We start from the raw sequence: 12,231 nt of genomic DNA, 5'->3' as shown, positions 1-12,231 counted from the left end.
TTTCAACCATAGCTAAACAAGCATTTGTGTAAGAGTATTGATTGCTAACATAGCTATAAGCCTAGAATTCAGCCAGCAACATTTTCACAAAAACAAGAAAATCATTCATATAAAATCATTTACCTTTGAAGAACTTCAGATGTTTTCAATGAGGAGACTCTCAGTTAGATAGCAAATGTTCAGTTTTAAAAAAAAATATTATTTGTGTAGGACAAATCGCTCCGTTTTGTTCACGTTTGGCTATGAAAAAAACCTGTATCCAGTTATAGCCTCAAGCTCATTAGCATAACGTAACGTTAACGATTTCTGAAAATCGCAAATAAAATGAAAATAATGCGCCTGCTCTCAAGCTTAGCCTTTTCTTAACAACACTGTCATCTCAGATTTTCAAAATATGCTTTTGAACCATAGCAAATCACTAATTTGTGTTAGAGTATGCTAAGCTAGCTTAGCATTTTGAGTAGCATTTAGCACGCAACATTTTCACAAAAACCAGATAACCAAATAAATAAAATAATTTACCTTTGAAGAGCTTCGGATGTTTTCAATGAGGAGACTCTCAGTTACATAGCAAATGTTCAGTTTTTCCTGAAAGAATCTTTGTGTAGGAGAAATCGCTCCGTTTTGTACATCACATTTGGCTACCGAAACGAACCGAAAATTCAGTCACCAACAACGTCAAACTTTTTCCGAATTAACTCCATAATATCGACCGAAACATGGCAAACGTTGTTTGGAATCAATCCTCAAGGTGTTTTTTCACATATCTCTTCATTGATATATCGTTCGTGGAAGCCTGCTTTCTTCTCTGAATTCCATGGAAAAATACTTGCAGCGGAGGTTTGCGCACCAATTTCGGTGCAGGACACCGGGCGGACACCTGGTAAATGTGGTCTCTTATGGTCAATCTTCCAATGATATGCCTACAAATACGTCACAATGCTGCAGACAACTTGGGGAAACGACAGAAAGGGCAGGCTCATTCCTCTCGCATTCACAGCCATATAAGGAGACAATGGAAAACGGAGCCTCAAAAATCCTGCTGATTTCCTGGATGCCGTTTCATCTTGATTTTGCCTGTAGCTCACGTTCTAGGGCACGCACAGAGAATATCTTTGCAGTTCTGCAAACGTCAGAGTGCTTTCTTTCCAAAGCAATCAATTATATGCATAGTCGAGCATCTTTTTGTGACAAAATATTGCGCTTAAAACGGGCACGTCTTTTTATCCAAAAATGATATAGCACATCCAGAGTTTCAAGAGGTTAACAAGAAGTGTATCTTTCATTTGGTGTATTGCAATTGTTAATGTATGAAAGTTACATAATTCAAAAAAATATTTTTGAATTTCGCTCGCTGCCTTTTCAGCGGAATGTTGTCGAGGGGTGCCGCTAGCGGAACCCCTAGCCATAAGAAGTTTTAAAGTCTCCGGCCACTAGGAGCGCCACCTCTGGGTGAGCGGTTTCCTGTTTACTTATTTCCTTATACAGCTGACTGAGTGCGGCCTAGTGCCAGCATCTGTCTGTGGTTGTAAAAAAAACAGCCACAAAAAGTATAGCTGAAATGTCTCGAGGCAAGTAGAGTGGCCTGCAATTTGTCACAATATACTCTACTTCAGGCAGGCAAAATCGAGAGACTTCCTTAGATTTTGTGCACAAGCTGTCGTTTATAAATACGCACAGACCAAAGGGGATGTCGGCCCTGTGGGGTGTTTGGAGAATGTCTTGTGTGCCCTCCCTGTTCTCGAAAAAATATTGATCTAATCCGAGGTGAGTGATCGCTGTCCTGATTTCCAGAAGCTCTTTTTTGCCATAAGATACGGTTGCAGAAACATTATGTACAACATACGTTACAAATAACACAGCCCCCCCCCCCCCCCCACCCACATAATAGCACAATTGGTTGGGCACCTGTAAAACTGTTGCCATTTCTTCCACCGCACTAAGTTTGAAGGTAGGCCTTGAAATACATATGGGAGCGGCAGGTTAGTCTAGTGGATAGAGCATTGGACTAGTAACCGAGCTGACAAGATACAAATCTGTCGTTCTGCCCCTAAACAGGCAGTTAACCCACTGTTCCTAGGCCATGATTGAAAATAATAGTTTGTTCTTAAATGACTTGCCTAGTTAAATAAAGGTAAAATAGTTGTTTCTTTTTTTTAAATACATCCACAGGCACTCCTCCAATTGACTCAAACGATGTCAGAAGCTTCTAAAGCCATGACATCATTTTCTGGAATTTTCCCAGCTGTTTAAAGGCACAGTCAACTTCGTGTATGTAAACTTCTGACCCTCTGGAATTGTGATACAGTGAATTATAAGTGAAATAATCCTTCTGTAAACAATTGTTGGAAAAATTACTTTTCATGTACAAAGTACATGTCCTAACCGACTTGTCAAAACTATAGTTTGGCAATAGTTTGCGAGTCGCATAACCACTGAATTCTAATTTCAAAACTGTGACAAGAGTAGCGTAGTCATTAACAGGAGCAATATGACAATAGCCAGTGAAAGTGAAGGGCGCCGACTTCAAAACATCGAAAAACTCATAATTAAAATTCCTCAAACATACAAGTATCTGATTCCATTTTAAAGTGAATCTTGTTGTTAATCCCACCACAGTGTCCGATTTCAAATATGCTTTACAGCAAAAGCAACACAAACACAGCCATTTATCCAGCAAAATATTTTCCAGCCAGTCACAAAAACCACTAATAGAGATAAAATGAATCACTAACCTTTTGATCATCTTCATTAGATGACACTCATAGGACTTTATGTTACACAATACATGTATTATTATTATTATTATTATTATTATTATCTTCATTTATGATGAGTATTTCTGTTGAATGATATACACATGGAATTATAGATACACCTCTCCTTTAACTTCTTGGAACTCTAGGGGCGCAATTTCATTTTTGGATGAAAAACGTTCCCGTTTTAAACAAGATATTTTGTCACAAAAAGATGCTCGACTATGCATATAATTGCTACTGTTCGAAAGAAAACACTCTGACGTGTCCAGAAATACAAAGATCTTCTCTGTGCATGCCCTTTAACGTGAGCTTCAGGCAAAACCAAGATGAGATGGCATCCAGGAAATGACAAGGATTTTTGAGGCTCTGTTTGTCATGATCTCCTTATATGGCTGTGAACGCAAGAGGAATGAATCAACCCTCTGTCGTTTCCCCAAGGTGTCTGCAGCATTGTGACGTATTTGTAGGCAGATCATTGGAAGATTGACCATAAGAGACCACATTTACCACGTGTCCGCCCGGTGTCCTGCGCCGAAATTGGTGCGCAAAAGTCACCTGCCAGTATTTTTCCAAGGAATACAGAGAGGAAAGCAAGCTTCCACGAACTGCATGTCAATGAAGAGATATGTGAAAAAACACCTTGAGGACTGATTCCAAACAACGTTTGCCATGTTTCGGTCGATATTATGTAGTTAATCCGGAAAACGTTTTACGTTGTAGGTGACTGCATTTTCGGTTCGTTTCAGTAGCCAGGCGCAATGTAGAAAACGGAACGATTTCTCCTACACACAGACGCTTTCAGGAAACACTGCGCATTTGGCATGTGACTGAGAGTCTCCTCATTGAAAACATCAGAAGCTCTTCAAAGGTAAATGATTTTATTTATTTGGTTATCTGGCTTTTGTGAAAATGTTGCGTGCTACATGCTACACAAAATGCTATGCTAGCTTTGCATACTCTTACACAAATTAGTCCATTTCTATGGTTCAAAAGCATATTTTGAAAATCTGAGATGACAGTGTTGTTAAGAAAAGGCTAAGCTTGAGAGCAAACGCATTATTTTAATTTTATTTGCGATTTTCAGAAATCGTTAACGTTGCGTTATGCTAATGAGCCTGAGGCTTTAGTCACGATCCCGGATCCGGGATGGGGAGTTTCAAGAGGTTAATGTAACCGCTGATTTCAAAAAACTTTACGGAAAAAGAAACCCATGCAATAATCTCAGACGGCGCTCAGAAATAAACGTCACAATAGCCGCAATGATGGCGTCAACATAAACAATAAATTACATGATAAATATTCCCTTACCTTTGATGATCTACATCAAAGCACTTCAGGAATCCCAGGTCCACAATAAATGTTTGTTTTGTTCGATAATGTCCGTTATTTATGTCCAAATAACTTCTTTTGTTAGCGTGTTTGGTATACATATCCAAAAGCTAATTCTTGTCAGCGTTACATCAGACAAAAACTTCAAAACGTTATATTACAGGTCGAAGAAACATTTCAAACTAAGCACAGAATCAATCATTCGGATGTTTTTAACATATAGCTTCAATAAAGTTCCAACCGGAGTATTCCTTTGTGTCTTCATGAGCAATGGAACGCAAGTGGATACCATAAGGAATAAGCGTGATCAGAAAATGGCTGACTGCCAGACACCTGATAGATTCTGTTCTCATTCACTCCCACAACACCGTAGAAGTCTGATTCAAATTTCTATGGATGGTTGACATCTAGTGAAACCCCTAGGCAGTGCAAGCAACATCATTAATATGTCAAGGGGATTTCATTGGGGACTCTGGTGAATACATACAAAGCTCAGATATCTCACTTCCTGTTTTGATTTCTCCTCAGGATTTTGCCTGCCATATGAGTTCTGTTATACTCACAGACATCATTCAAACAGTTTTAGATACTTTAGAGTGTTTTCTATCCAATACTAATAATAATATGCATATATTAGCAACTGAGACTGAGGAGCAGGCCGTTTACTTTGGGCAACTTATTCATCCAAGCTACTCAATACTGCCCCCCAACCATAAGAAGTTAAGCACGTGTTGCTGTTGTTATGAATGAACCTCGTCACGTGTCTTTTCTACATTCACTTCAACAGTTAAACCCTGTCAGAACCCATAGCGTTTGAGTAGCCATCCAATGCGGACTTTTTTGACGAGTTTGTTAAGGCGTTTCACGCCAAGCGTGTGGAGAGGGTTGGATTCATCCTGTGGGGAAATTGGGGCTGAAAGGCCAAGAGGAGAAGCAAAGCTTTGGCTTTGTTGGCGAAGAGGCACCATATTACTTAGTGCCGAATGGCCAAGAGGAGAAGACTGAGGGACACATGAGGGAGGCAAAGTCTGAAACCTTCTATCGTCTTCACTCCTTCGAGTTGCTTGGTTGGGTAGTCACTCCTTCGAGTTGCTTGGTTGGGTAGTCACGCTGTAGTGCGTGACCATTCTGGATTTCCACCAGATTGTACCTAAGGGTGGTATTCCGCTGCATTGCAGAGTCCACTTGAGTACTTAAAGTATGGATTTTGGACACGTGTTGCTCTTAATCCTTTTGGTCTCAATCTTATCTGTCATGGTTTGCAGATAGAGGTCTTGAGTACAGAACAAGAGATTCAGTGATGAGATTTCCTCTGCTTGCTTAGAAATCAAAATTTCCATCCTCATCACCTGTGTTCTCTCATCAATCATTTGGTCAGAAACTTCAATGAGTTCTGCTGATTTGTCATCCAACTTAGTAATTGTGTTCATTAACTGATCATCTTCGGTCTGCGGCATTTAGAGTAGAACAGTGTTACTTTGATTAACCTTCAACACAACTGCATGCATGTTATCAAATTGAGTGCTCCTGTTTGTAGATAACTTGTCAGATTTATCTAGCTTGGCGTGGATATTGTCATATTTAGTTTTGGCTAAATCGAGTTGTTCCTGTAGAAGACGATTTTGTTGAAGAGTTTGTGCTCGTTCATCGTCAAGTTTTTGCAATTACATTTAATTGTTCAGTTTTCAAACGCAGTTCCATAGCTAGCAGAATTTTTCCTGTTTCTGCTTTTTTCATTAGTTTCTCGGTTCTCTCCAACTGTCCCTTTATGTCTAAGGTCCTTTGCTGTTGTTTTGGGATTGATTTGCACTTTTCGCAGCAAAGTACGTTCATCTCTAGGAGACAGAACGCGTCTGTTTCCTAGAGGAATTTTCCAAGATATTTAAAGGCACAGTCAACTTACTGTATGTCAACTATTGACCCACTGGAATTGTGATACAGTGAATTATAAGTGAAATATTCTGTCTGTAAACAATTGTTGGAAAAACTACTTGTGTCATGCCATAACTCTAGTTTGTTAACAAGAAATTTGTGGAGTGATTGAAAAACAAGTTTTAATGACTCCAACCTAAGTGTATGTAAACTTCCTACTTCAACTGTAGGTCTACATGCATTGTGAACTGCACTCCAAACTGACATGGGCTGTCTGTCCCCACCATGAGAGTTGATGATTGATATTGCATAGAGCAGAGAAGACCGTAGAGAAGCCAGATTTAGACATTGCATATCATTTAACAGTTCCATTTCAGGTCATGCTGTTGATACAAATCAGTTATTATAATTTTCTAGTTTCTCGCAGTGATTTATCCCGGGAAAAGGGAGTGGTTTTGGGTGGGGAATATCGGTAAATCTCAGTAACCGGGTTCCTGTTTAATCCTAGTTAGAACAGGCCCTTGAGGTGCACCTCAACTTGTGTTATCATCTGGAATATTATAGACTGCCTGAGGATAACACCTGTCAAAACACGTTGCGTGCACCATTAGTAATTGTATTCTATTGTTGTTTGTTTCTGTGCCGGGTATATTTTTTTAAGTGTATCATATTATGCAACATATCATGTGAGACAAAAACGTCAATGTTATTTGGAAGGATTCCCCACCCCCTATGTCTTCCTATTCCCAACCTCCTCATGCCCTCTTTGGATCCATTTATGCTACTCTACCTATCCTTCATTCACCACCATCAGGGACCACTTGTCATTATGTCATAACCAAAACAAACACACATAACAGGACTTGTATCTTTGAGGGTGTATACACAGTGTATGCAAATGACCACGGTTGAATGTGGCCTGTCATATCCATCTTTAATCATCTTCAATTGTTCTCTTAATATAATTCCCCTTCTTTCTCTCTTTGTTTGTTTGTCTGTCTCTTTCACTCTCTCTGTATCCCTCTAACTCTCTTTCTTTCTTTCTCTTCATAATTTCCCATGTACAAAAACAACTTTCCGTTGTTTCCTCCTGCATAGATCCAAGATATCCCTGGAGTAGCATTGGCCTACATTTCAGCACAACCCAGCATCCATGTGATGTGTCCACTGATTGTGTTTGCTTGTCATACCAGACCTATTACTCTTTCAATGATTGGCAGTGTGCACATTCAGCATTAACCCCTTGAGGGCCATTTCCTGTACAGATGTCAGCGCTTGGCAGACACCATGTATTGGGAATGAATCGCCTGGTTTGTAACGCAAAGTGGATATCTGTAGTTTTATCCATATCAGGGTCAACAACAGTGCACATAGGCAATAGTCAATCCCCATTGTGCAGTAGTTAAATATAACATGGTAAAAATGCAGGTTTGTTTGTCTAGAGTGTCATTTTGAGAATGTGTGTGCTCAGAATTTTAAACAAATCGCTCCCCTTCACATGTTGTAAGATCTTTCTCTCTCTCTCGTGTGTGTGTGTGTGTTTGTGTGTGTGTGTGTGTGTGTGTGTGTGTGTGTGTGTGAGAGAGAGAGAGAGAGAGAGAGAGAGAGAGAGAGAGAGAGAAAAAAACTTTTTTATGGAAGAATGCCACATGCAGCTAAACAATGGGGCAGTTTGATCAAATCTCTTGGCTTGTTTGTTTTTTGAAAAGCCTTCACAATACATAAAACAGCAAGTGTCTTTGTGGTGTAGTGACACCCCACTGGGCACAGACATCAATTTATTGTCTATTCCACGTTGGTTCAAAATTATTTAATTGAAATTATGGGGAAACAACGTTGATTCAACTAGTGTACTGTTTGTCCCGCGAGGCGCCTTAGCATATTCACCATGTATTCATTGTGGGCATGAGAGCCCAATGTCTTTGTTCATTCTATGCCACACCCAGCACTTGAAATATTAACTCTGCTTTATGTTGGAATAAGAATGTTATATCTGTTCAATCTAATCCCTATTTTGTGGGATTGACATGAGAAAGAAAAAAAACCTGATAAAATGTAGGTCGATCCCCTCCTTCAGAGTTTTCAGACGTTACAATTATATTTGTGTGCAAGTGCTGTTTGGATCATGCAAGTAGCCTGACATGTAATTACAATCAAAAAAGGAGCATGAAGTTTATGTATGTATGTCTATTTTGACTCATGACATACACTGCTGCTACTGTTTATTAAAATATTCTGTTGCCTAGTCACTTTACCCATACCTATATGTGACTCGTTTCAGGAAACTAGAGCTATGTTCGAATACTCATACTGACCGCACTAACCGTACTATTTGTGGCATAAATTATGTATATTATAGTATATAGTATGCTTATTGCTCATAGTAAGGATATAGTTAGTATGCCAAATGTTCCCAGGTGTCGTACTACATTCGCTAAAATACGAAGCATACAAGCAGTGGACACTATTTCTTTGCTTTTAGGGCCCATAATGCAATTCTTCAGAAAATGGGCGTGGCTTTATGTTAAGAAAATGTGGATGAATGTAATAAAGTAATGACTTTTCAAATAAGTTACCTTACACGTTATGTTGGCTGACAATTTGTTAGGTATGCTATACGCTATCCTTACGAACCACATAGCATATCATTACAGCAGTATGTACAGGTATGTTAGTTAGCTACCTAATGTTAGTTGGCTACTAATAAATTAAACCGGCCAGTATATTATCTAAATGCTATCTCACTAACTACCCAACGTTTACTGACTTGATTATTTCAGTTATTCTGAGCTTGGCTAAGTGGTATAGTTGCTCTCAATGGACATTTGGGTGCTTTCGTAAATTTGCTCTGGCTAGCTACTCCGATTTCAGAGCACACTCGTCTGAGTGTACCAGAGCGCAGAATAACTGACAAATTTACAAACGCTCAACACCCATTGAATATGGCCAGTGTCAGTAATGTTGGCATAAAAGCATAATTGAATTGTTGCCAGCAGCACAGTTACGGTCACTAACGCGCTGGATAACATAAAACAGCCTGACCAGCTCTGCTAGGGTGAGTAAAATGGTCAGAGTGAGCTGTTCTCGCATTTGTGTCTGGAAGTAGCTAGCCTACACCTTGACCAGTGTCCAGTGTGCACTCTGAATGCACCAGAAGCGAAACACTCTGAATTTACAAAAAGACAATCTGACAACCCTCTGAGGTTAGGAATGCCCAGAGCGCACTCTTGCACTCCAGATTGAATTTAAAAACACAACCGTAGTATAAACCAGCCTTTAGTCTTGAAAGCTTTGGTTTTTTAGTACATGGCCTCACATGTTAATCCTTAAAGAGATGGTGGGGGTAGGGCTTAAGAGAACGATGCTGAATGGGTGTAGACAAAGACAAAATCTCCAGTAGGTGTACCAAAATATTCAAGGGGCATTTTCTCAAAAGTGAGGTTACAATTTTATCAACTTTCAAAGCACAATTACTTTCCCATTGTTCCTCAACTGTAGAGTATGATATGCTATTTTCTAGCTCTGTCTCTACTTTTATCCATTATAAAAAACACCATTTCAAATGTTGTTACATAAGACAAATGGAGCTGGTCGTCACATATTTACATACCTACCTAATTTGCATCTTACTCCTAGGTACTTGTACCCCATGTATTTAGCCAAGTTATTGTTACTCATTGTGTATTTAGTCTTCGTGATATTGTTTTATACTATTTTTCAATTTTCCTCTCTGCATTGTTGGGAAGTAACCATTTCACTGTTAATCTACACCAGTGGTTTACAAAGCTAATTCTTATAGCACAGACACACGCACACTTTCTCTCCCTCTTCCGGTCTCCCCAAAAACACATGCACAACGTTTTTTTCATCAGTGTCATTAAAGATGGCTATAATTATTGTGATGTCAAGTTCTTTATAGTGGAGTCATACTTTCAATTATCACATAGGCTACAATAATAGGCTAGAGAGACATGTTTAAAAATCCCACACATTAGTTATTGGGCGTGCACATACGTAACCCCCTTGAAAAGCAACACACACCAGTCCCTACCCAAACACGGATGAAAGCAAGCACAACACACTTCGCCACAAAATATATGTAGACTTCATATGATGTAGGATCGACGTGATAAAAATTAGAACCCCGGATTTCACTCTGTGCAAAATCTTCACATTATAAACACACACAGGCCACTTTATGTTCGCATGCTTTCGCATTTAGTCTATGGCTGCCTTCTGTGGTTGAATTAACCCCTCAAACCATCCAACACACTGCAGAACTTGGAAAATGATATAGGTTCCAGATGTCGAAACAATTTTCACTAACCGTGGCTTGAGTTACATTTTGGTAAACCTGTGTAGTGAAATCACATCGGTATATATTTCTGTTTTGCTCAAAAAGGCGATGCTTAAATGTTGGAGGTTGCTGTATTTCTACATGTCGTCAAATAAATAGCCTACTCTGAGACGATTCGATTTCTAACCTATAAAGTGCATCTTCCAACTTGAAGCTTGTATAGCTGTGTGATTGTTGAAGCTAAAATGCAATATAAAAATACACTTGTTGTGAACCTTATACAATAAATCCCACACACATTATCACTCAAGTGGGTTTATCTATGGAGCCTATGTTAATTGTTTTCCATCCAGCATCATCAACTGAGGCTGTAAAACCCACAAAATACATATTTACTACTAAAACATATTCAAGAGCCTTTCCGTTGTCGGTCTTTCTTTTTACAGTGCCCTTATATCTGTTGAACAATATTTAAGAGAATGATCATCTCCGACAATGGTATAATATATTAAAAGGCGCAACCCTTACCTTTACAGCCAGATACGTATCCATAGTGTGCTATCAAATGTTATATTCTCATCGTCGTTATTTACACATACATATGTGTTTCCAGGGCATCATGTCTTATTCCAATAGACAAACTGCAAAACGAACTAAAAAGCTGCATCCTTCCCTTTCACGACTCCTCGGGAAAAATGTAACACCGATAAAGACAAGAGGCGACAACAGCTTCACAGCATACTTGTATAGTTCCCCTCAAATGTGTTAGAAAAATGCCTTAGTTGGAGCTCAGCATGCACATCTTACTGTTGGTTTTGCAAGTGCTACAGTGGCGCTATAGTTTCCGCGTGTATTTCCCTACCTAATTCGTGCGTCCTCTATAACAACGTTGCATGTTTGTAGTTGTTGTTTAATTAAATGAATCATTTAGAGCTAGACACATCCAAGTAGGCCACGAATGAAATGGAGAAACACAATAAACCAAAGTGTTGCTTCAGCCTAAAATTACAGCATTTCAATTGTTATTTTTCTCAGGAAAAAATCACATGTCCAAGCGCGGAGAGTCCCCGAGACCCAACACAATGGTTTACGCACATAAAAGGCAGAAGGGGAGAAGGGAATAGTTGCATGGCAAGAACATAGCTACACATTTACATGAGTAAAGACACTTTCCCATTAGGAAGATTAAGTAAATAACACACCAAAAAGAATTGCTAGTTTTCAATTGTGGCATGTTGTAATTTGCTGTTTAGGATTAAGGTTGATGTTTTAACAAAGGGGATTTGGTGTGTGTAAAATGCTTGCTCAAGCAGTTACAGTGGCTGTTGGAGAGTTGCCTGCCATCTGATGTTGCAATATTTTGCCTTTGTTTAGTACCAAACAATATTACCAAGAACGATTTGAATCGCAAATAATTATAACTGTAGGAGTGCCACACCCTGCAAAAAGTATACAGTAGACAACAGTATGCTTCTATTGTATGCTTTTTGCAGGTGTGGCACTCATACATATGGTGTATTTTCAACACATGTGTCAAACACAACATGACCAATGCATCATTATCAAATGCAATATAAAATAACTATTCCATACGAGGCTAGTTTTAGTAGGACAAGCTATAGAATAAAAATGTGCAATATTCATTAATGTTTTAAACTATTCTTTATGTGCATTGTAACAAAAGTGTAATGCATTGTACGTTTTTGGTCATATGTAAACCTGAAAAGAAGTTGTGCATATTTAACGAAAAAACTATAACATTAACAACCCTTACATAAGTGAGTGGGCTCTGTGTTTTTAAGGGAGGTGAAAAGGTCTGTTTATTTGTTGTTTTTAAACCTGGAAGGAGACATGTTCTGATATGGAAGCTGTTCTCACCTTGCTTTGAGTTCATGAAGAGGTTTGCTCTCTATTCCTTCCCCTTTCCTTCAATGCAATGCATGATCGATGTGGACAGCAGGAGACAGAGAGAGG

General features: G+C 39.0%; 1 long non-coding RNA gene across 1 annotated transcript in view; it reads right to left on the bottom strand.

The window, feature by feature from the left end:
• The window catches only part of LOC135527007 (uncharacterized), a 162,887-nt gene extending 151,631 nt beyond the window's left edge, over positions 1 to 11,256 (bottom strand). The window contains exon 1 of the long non-coding RNA XR_010453381.1: positions 10,786 to 11,256. This is a non-coding gene — a long non-coding RNA (uncharacterized LOC135527007). The remainder of the gene's footprint in view (positions 1 to 10,785) is intronic.
• Positions 11,257 to 12,231: the final 975 nt, after the last annotated feature.

Source organism: Oncorhynchus masou, chromosome 32 (assembly GCF_036934945.1).
Source record: "Oncorhynchus masou masou isolate Uvic2021 chromosome 32, UVic_Omas_1.1, whole genome shotgun sequence".
In the NCBI taxonomy this organism is placed as follows: domain Eukaryota; kingdom Metazoa; phylum Chordata; class Actinopteri; order Salmoniformes; family Salmonidae; genus Oncorhynchus; species Oncorhynchus masou.
This window is presented reverse-complemented; position numbering and strand designations above follow the sequence as displayed.